Consider the following 8,670-nt stretch of genomic DNA (forward strand, 5'->3'; position numbering starts at 1 on the left):
AAGGTTAAATTGTTAGAAGGTTCAGACCAGAGAGAGGCGGCAGTGCCAATAATCTCAGTAGCTAAGGCACCTTGACAACTGCCGCCACCGCAGCTCATAAGCTTCAACCTTGCGCTAAATCCAGCCAGCCATTTCTTTTTTTGGCGTTCATGTTTTCACATAAAAAACAAGTGGCGTGGGGCCTCTCCTGTCATCTGGGCGCGCTGTTGCAACATTCAGAATTTAAAGGGCCTTTTGTCACAATGCCCAGATCTAAATATCCATTTTTAATACAAACCCAAATCATCAAAAAAAAACCCCCCAAAACCCCCCCTTCTCTCAAATAATTAGTGCAAGATCACTAGACTGCATAATTCTTTTTTTTTTTTTTTTTTTACAGCGGGTAGAGATACTTATCTATAACCAGTACATCATGATCAGAATTAATTTGAGGTTTCTACAGTTTCCCAGGCCCTCTCTCTTTTCTCTTGCCGTCTCCTTTGCTTCTCTAGCTGTTAAGCCAGATACCTGACATCAGTGATGATTATCCCAGTTTGTCTGGCTTCTCCAAGTATGCTTCTACTTCTCCCATCACCTTATTATCCTATACAAGTACACACAGCTGCTGCTGTAGTGCATTACTCATTATCAGCTGCCTCATAGTGTGATGCTGGGAGCAGGCCTGTTTATCCTCCCAGCCTAGATCCGGCAACACTGTTTTCTCCTTTCCCTGCAATAAACATGTACATTTTAATGACTTAATGGTTAGCTTGTCAGAGTGAAGCCAGTTCTTGTGAGAAATAAAAGTCTCCCTATGACATGCCGCTCGTATGCCAGAACACATCTTCCCCTCACTTCTAAAACAAGCACTTAGCATGTTGTATGGAATCCAGATCAACGTTTGCCTTGTTGTGAGGGAAAGGCACCAGAGGAGCTCCAACTGACAACAGCTAGGGGAGGAAGAGCGGGAGCCCTAACAGGGGAAATGGGAAGCAAGCAAGGCCAGGGGCCATAAGACACCAAGGATGGAGAAGGTAGCCACTCCCCCTAGAGGGGCCGGATTGGCTAAAGTCAGGCTAAAAGGGGGCTGCTGGGAACATGAAGCTGTTCACATCAACCAGAAGGCTATCCAAGCTCTCTTGTGAGGTGAATTCTTGCCTTTCTCAGTGACGCTCTGCTCTTCGTCTCAAGCTTCAGCTGCAGCTCCAAGTTCCTGTTCTGGCTTCAGTCTTGCCTAGCTCGGCTTCCCGCTTCAAGCTCCAGCTGCGGTTTGCAGTTTCCAATGCTTAGCTTTCAGCCTGGCCTTGTTTCAAAGCTGCAGAGACAATCCTTGCTTGAGTCCTTGTTCCAAGCTACATAGTCCAGTCCTGGATTCAGTCCTCGCCCCAGTGCACAGATTCCGTTGATGTGCCAAGCTTCGGTGCAGTTCCTGCTTCCAGCTTTGGTTCCTGTGCTAAGGTCCTACTCCACTTCCTGCTCATTTCCAGGCCCAGCTCCAAGTTAGACTCCAGCTAGGGCCGGTGTTTCCATAAGGCAAAGTAAGCAGTCCCCAGAAGCGGCATAGCTTTGGGGGCAGAAAACTCCTGCCGGCAAGAGGCCCAGAGGGGGTGCTGTGCCAGAGCCAATATTGCCAAAGGGAGTGCTGCACTGGAGCCACTGCCGCCTGTAGGAGGGAATGCTGGGCTGGAGCTGCCACCAATAGGGGGATGGAGGGTGCATGACCAAAGGTTCACCCACGGCGCCAAACACTCTTGCACCAGCCCTGACTCCGGTTCCTGCTCCAAACTCTGGTTCCAGCTTCAAGCCTCAGTTCCAGTTCCACATTCCAGCCCAGGCTTTATCCCCTGTTCCGACTTCCAGTTCCAGTCCAGCTCGCAACGCCAATTCCTGTTTTAGCTACAGCAAACCAGGACTGCTCTCCCTGTCTCAACTCCCAAACTCCTGCTCATGAGTGCTAGCGTGGCAAGGGAACCTAACGCTTGTAGGCTTATTCTATCCGAGAACAATGCAGCAGGCTTGCCCGCGACAGGCCTAAGAGAAAATGGCTAACGGAGAAGAGAATCCTCAATTAGCAGAATGACTTGGGATTAAACTAAAGCAAGCTCAAACAGGCCAAGCCATCTCTATTTATGATCTAACTTTAAAAAAAAAAAAATTAATTATAAGAGTCATTTCTGCTTGGCCAGTTCAAAAGCAAGTTGAGGGAACAAGGCCATGTCCCCTCCCTTTGTGGGTATTTATAGCATTTAAATAATGCACCAAATAAAATATCCTCCTGAGAAAATTGTCTCCTGAGCCCTGGCTTCCTCCCAGCACTGCTACAGTATCCGTCCGCGCTCACGGAAGAGTTACCGACCTCTTCTGCAGCTTTGCGAGAGGGCCACAGAGCTGGATGCCAGAAGTTATCCTAAAAAAGTAGCAGTATACAGAGTTAATGGCACTCTATTTAAAAGTTATTTTCTCCATTGGGGGAGAGGGGATGGAGGGGGAGATATGCAACACTGGGCTATAAAAAATCACAGGGATTATCTTTCAACCTGAGTGACTTACACATTACACCGGTCCTAGAGAAGCCCCTTTGTAGTGCCTTGAAAAGGGCACCACGGCGGGCACAACCCTGAGCTCCGCAGCTTAATCTCTTTAGGATATTGGATTGAGCAATTTTCAACAGCCATTTAGCCGGGTGAAGGGCTGCTTACTGTGGTTAATAGGCAGGCTAAAAATTGCCCAGCCTCGGGGGGGGAAAAAACATACTCATGGTGGGGTGTTAATTAGCGAAGCGTGCTGCATTACCCAGGGGGAAAAGTATGTGGTAGTCTCTACTGGCAACATTTTTGCTTTCCCTGGGCAATTTTCAAAAGATAAAACACGGACATGTTTCACAATAATCCACACAATTTTGAAACTTGCCTCCCCCGCAGAAGCAATGAATTGAATTTTGCAGAGCACACACCTACGTTTACAACTCATGCCCTCCCAGCTGGATGAAAAAGACACAATCCTGGGGGGCGGTGGTTAGATAGGGGGATTGGACTATGAGGGATTTTCCAGTTCCAGAGACCTAGTTTTGCCTCCATCCCTCTTCTCGCTGAAGTAGCAGGGGCACGCTCCACACCTGCATTTGTGCCCACTTACCTTGTAGTTCATTTTCAGAGAGAAGAAAGCTAAAAAAAAAAAAAAAAGAACTGCAAGGTGCACAAGGTTAAAAAAAAAAAAAAAAAAGTACCCACAGCCCATAGGGAGCAATTTTCAAGCCGATTTCCACAGGTAAAAGAGCATTTGCCTGCAAAAATCGTCTTTGAGAGGTTTTCTGCCTCCTCTGCAGGGAAACAGGGAGGGGTGGATCTGGGGGCGGCTGGCTGAGGCACGCACAGGGATTTCATTTCGATATCCCCTGTACATTGTTTAACCTCCCGGCCCCCCCCCCCCCGCCGGTACTTTGTACCTACAAACTATGGCCTAGATTCATCAACTTGCTATAAATATAGCTGAAATAGCGCCATCGCTAAAAAAAATGGGTGTGGTTAGGCTAATGTCCTGTGTGTCACATCCCATAGGAAATTATCGTGTCAGGTGTTGCATCAGCGCATCGCGCGTCATTCTACATGGCGCGCATTGATTTCTGCATGGCACGTTATTTTTCTGGTTTATATATACCAGCTTCCTGCAGCTGCCTCTTTTGAGGGTGTGTTAGGCGTGGGAGAGAGAGGAGAAGAGAGTAGGTGAGCTCTTGGTTGGAGTTTAGTGGATTTAGTGGATAGTGATTTCTGAATGAGTTGTTCTGTTCTCATCTGTTTATCTTAACCTTTGTCTCTTGACTTTCTCTGTGTGTGGAAGTTTTTGATTGTCAGTTTGTCTTTGTGTTTTGGCGAGGCGTGGTGGTGAGGCGGAGGAGGAGTGGTGAGGCGTGGTGTGTTGAAGAATGGAGAGGATGGAGTGTGAGAGGCAGGGGAGAGAGGAGGAAGGAAGATGAGGGCAGGAGTGCTAGGGGAAGGAGGAGGAGTAAGAGTAGGGACAGGGACAGAAGTAGGGATAGGGAGGGGGGAAGGGATAAGAGGAGGCGGGAGGGGGAAGGGGATAAGCAGGCGAGTCCGGTGGGAGGAATATGACAAACTAGGGATAGACAGAGAGAGAAGAGGGGAGGGGAGTTGGTAGGGCAGGTGCAGGAGTGGGGGAGGAAGGGAGGGGAGAGGGGAGTGGGAGAAAGAGTCAGGAAAGGTAGGACACCTCTCCAGAGGCAGAAGTGGCAAATGATTCTGGCAGCCAGGCAGAGGAAGCTCAGCCCGGAGGACAATTGTTGCGATGCTGCTCGCGGGGCCCATTCTGCGAGCAGCCTCTCACCTCCGGCCCGACGCCGTGGCAGGCCTCATCCTTCTTTGTGGTGTGGAGGTGCTGCTGTAATCGCTACTGTGTGGCTGGGCACGCTCCGCCATTGCCCTGGGCCTTCCTGTGCGCTGGGAGCCGCGATTGAGACCTCCCTTCTTGGCTGGGAAGCCACCACCATTGATGCTCTATTCGCGCCCAGGTGCTGCCGACGCTGCTACTGCTGCTTCTTCTTCTCTGAGGCATGGAGCCGCCAGCTGTCACTTTGTTCTTCACGGCAGGGAGCTGCTGCTGTTTCTTCTCTCTTCACGGCAGGCATGTCGCCAATGTTGCTGCTCCTACACCACTACACTGGCTCCTCCTCCTCTAGGCGCGCGCATGTACCTCTGCACTTCATTTAAAGGGCCAGTGGCGGGAAAAGCCCTATGACCCCAACAGATAATGTCATCAGTCTGTGCCATGTCCAGCCCTACAAAAGGGCTCTGCTTGCTCTCCTCAGGGACTTCGCATCGGATCTTCACAGTTGCCTGTGGTCTTTTCACTGTGCAATGTCCTCTGTGGTCTTCTTCTATCCAGATGGTTCTTCGTTGGATGTTCCGGATGTTCCTGGTCTCCTGTAGATATTTCTGGTCTTGTTCCTCATCGGAGTTACTTTGTCACCTGTTCCATGTTCCTGATGTTCCAGCCTCTAGCTCTTTGTCTTGCTTCCAGGTTTCCTTCTTGTCCACCTTTCCTGGTGTGCCACTGTCGTGGTCTGAGACCAGCCCGGGGGGGGGGGGGGGAGGGGCTGTGTAGGGCACTTCATGGCACGAGGCCTGCCTTCATGTCTGCAGCGCAAGTCTCCGGAAGGCCTTTGCTTTTAACACCGAGGTCTGTTCCTGAATCCGAGTTCTGCATCCTGAGTCTTGAATCCTTGAATCCTGAGTCTTGAATCCTTGAACCTTGTTCCTAGTCTTTGGAGCTCCTTGTTCCTGCATCTGTCCATGCCCAAGACTCAAGCCCAGAGTTTGCTTTGCTTCAGCATGGTCTGTGACCAGCCAAGGGCGACTGTGTAGGGCATGCTACAGTGCAGGTCTCTCCTGAATCTTTGTCATGTTTCCAGCTTCAGGTTTTCATGTTCTCGCCTGGAGTCTGCTTTGCTTCCGCGTGGTCCGCGACCAGCCACAGGTGGCTGTGTAGGGCGTGCTGCAGGGCAGAACTCACCCCGTACTCATATTTGAATCTGAGCCTGAATTCTGAATCTGAACCTAAGTCTTCCAAGTTCCTCGAGTCCTCGTCTGAGTCTTCCAAGTTCCTTGAGTCTTCGTTCAGTTCCACATCTTGTCATGTTGCTGCCCTCAGCCTTCGTCTGGCCTCTCGCACTCGACGTTCCCGGCCAGAGGGCTACTCTTGTGACCAGCATTGCGTTACTGGGTCTCACCTGTGCGTGTTGGTTTAGCGGAGGACTGAGCCTGCCTTGTTCCAGTTCCTATGATGTTCCACTCCTTGATCTCAGTCCAGCCTTGTTCCAGCTCCAGCCTGTGTTTGGACACTCTCACCTCCCATGGTGTGTGCCTTGGGGCCCCTCCCTGAGGCGCGCTGTGGTCCAAGGGCTCACTTCTCAGTCAGCAAGCAACCACAGTCCCGCGTTCACAACAACAAGTTGATCATTGCTGGGATCCTGGAACATTATGCCATGCTGTTCGGCAACCGTGCGGCCAAGACCTCTACGACAGCCAAGGGCCAGACCTGGCGCACCATCCACCAGGCTATCTTAAGACGCAGCGGCGTGAAATGCAGTGGAGATCAGGTGGCCCAATTTATTTATTTATTTAGTTAAAAACTTTTCTATACCGTTGCTAAGTTAAATACCATCGCAAAGGTTTACATGTAGGCACATATTTAATGTAGGTGAAAGTGTACTATAGTACAGCGGTTCTCAACCGGTGCGTCGCGTGGCTCCCGGTCCCTCCCGCTGCTCGTTCTTCCCTGCTGCCGTTGCCGCCGGGCTATCAGCACGTTCAAGCCCAGCGGGAACGGCAGCGGTGCAAAAAAAAAAAAAGCTGTGGCATCCGCGGCGGCCCTTTTCTTCTTCCCGCGCCTGCATTCCTCCCCCCCGGACCCGGAACAGGAAGTGGTGCGCGGGAAGAAGAAAGGCCGTGCCGCAAGAGAACCCACGCCTCGCGCGCCATCACGGCACACATGGGGAAGCGCTGCTGCGGCCGTATGGCCAACCGGTCTTCCTGTTCGGGGGGGGGGGGAGCGGAAGCGCCGCGTGCAGCTTCCGCTTCCTCCCCCCAATGTAGGAAGATCAGCTGCCTCTCCTGCTGCCACCCGTTCTCCTGCTATCTTCGGGCGTCGGGCCGTATGGTCCGTCGATCTTCCTGCTTGGGGTGGGGGAGTGGAAGCGTCGTGCACAGCTTCCGCTTTCTCCCCCAAAGCAGGAAGATCAGCTGCCTCTCCTGCTGCCACCGGCCTCCTGCTATCTTCGGGCGTCGGGCCGTATGGTCCGCCGATCTTCCTGCTTGGGGGGGGAAGGGAGGAAGCGGACGTTGTGCGCTGCGCTTCCGCTACCCCCCCCCCCGACAGGAAGTTCTGACGCCCGAAGATAGCAGGAGTCCGGTGGCAGCAGGAGAGGCAGCTCATCTTCCTGCTCTGGGGGAGAAAGCGGAAGGGAAAGGAGAGAGCAGCATGAGCCTCCCGCGATCGATGGAATTCTTCCTTCTTGGCCTGCGGGGGCTGGAGGAGCAGCTACCGTTTGTGCTGGGAGGGGGGGGGGGAGAGGAAGTGAGTGACAGAAAGAGAGAGAAGCAGCCAGCCAGCCTGTGTGTAAGTGAGAGAATGTGTGTGATTGAGAGCCTGTGTGTAAGTGAGAGAATGTATTTGATCGAGAGTATGTGTGTGATTGAGAGAAACTGGTCAGAGAGCTGATGTATGTGTATGTGTGAGAGACAATGAAAGTGACTGCTCAAGGAGATGACTGATGTGTATGTGAGAGTGTGAGACAGTCAGGGATGTGTGTGTGTGAGAGAGAGAGAGAGAGAGAAAAAAGCATGGAAGTGAGAAATCTGGGTATGTGAGAAAGCATGGGAGTAAGAAGCCTGGTGTTGTGGGGGTGTATGTGAAAGAAAGCATGGGAGTGAGAAGCCTGATTATGTGAGAGAGAGCATGGGAGTGGGAAGCCTGTGTGTGTGCATGTATATGAGAGAGACTGGTTGGTAAGGTGACGGTGTGACTGGTGTGTATGTGAATGTGAGAGAGAGAATGTGATTCAGGGAATAAGAAGCCTGTGCACGTGGAGAGCGAGCATGGAAATGAGAGAGAGACTGGGTGTGTGTGTGTGTAACAGAGAAAGTGATTATGGGAATGAGAAGCCTGTGCATGTGAAGAGAGTGAGCATGGGAGTGAGAACCTGGGTGTGTGTGAGACACAGCATGGGAGGGAGAAGCCTGTGTATGTAAGACAGAACATGGAAGTGGGAAGCCTGTGTGTGTGTGTGTATGCATGAGAGAGATCAGGTGACGGGTGTGTGTGAGAGAGAGAGAGAGAAAGTGATTATGGGAATGAGAAGCCTGTGCAGGTGAAGAGTGGGCATGGGAGTGAGAAACCTGTGTGTGTGTGAGACACAGCAAGGGAGTGAGAAGCCTGTATATCTGAAAGAGAACATGAGAGTGGGAAGCCTATGTGTGTGTGTATATGCATGAGAGAGATCAGGTGACTGGTGTGTGTTTGCGTGTATGTGAGAGAGAGAAAGAAAGTGATTATGGGAATAAGAAGCCTGTACATGTGAAGAGTGAGCATGGGAGTGAGAAAGCTGGGAGTGTGTGAGATACAGCATGGGAGTTCACTGTTTAAAAGCCCATATATTCTGAAAGAGAACATGGGAGTGGGAAGCCTGTGTGTGTATGCATGAGAGAGATCAGGTGACTGGTGTGTGTGTATGTGGGAGAGAAAGAAAGTGATTATGGGAATGAGAAGCCTGTGCATGTGGAGAGAACAAGCATGGGAATGAGAGACTGGTGAGTGTATGTGAGAAAGAGAAAGTGATTATGAGAGTGAGAAGCCCATATATGTAAGTGGAACACGGGAGTGGGAAGCCTGTGTGTGTGTGTATGGCATGAGAGAAACTGTTCAGGAAGGTGACTGGTGTGTTTGTCAAAGACTGGGAGATGATTGGTGTGTGAGAGACAGAAACTGGTCATGGGGGCATGACTGGTATGGTGTGTGTATGTGTGTGAGAGACATGGGCCCTAAGGAAGAGGACCATGAGTATAGAGCTTAGCCACTACTGCTGCTTCTGGTGTGTGCTACAGCCTGCATGGAAGAGGAGTAGGAAAGCTGCTGGAGGGGGTAAGTAAAGGTGGCTTTTTAAGTTTATTTTTCTTGATT

Source organism: Rhinatrema bivittatum, chromosome 8, assembly GCF_901001135.1.
Source record: "Rhinatrema bivittatum chromosome 8, aRhiBiv1.1, whole genome shotgun sequence".
In the NCBI taxonomy this organism is placed as follows: domain Eukaryota; kingdom Metazoa; phylum Chordata; class Amphibia; order Gymnophiona; family Rhinatrematidae; genus Rhinatrema; species Rhinatrema bivittatum.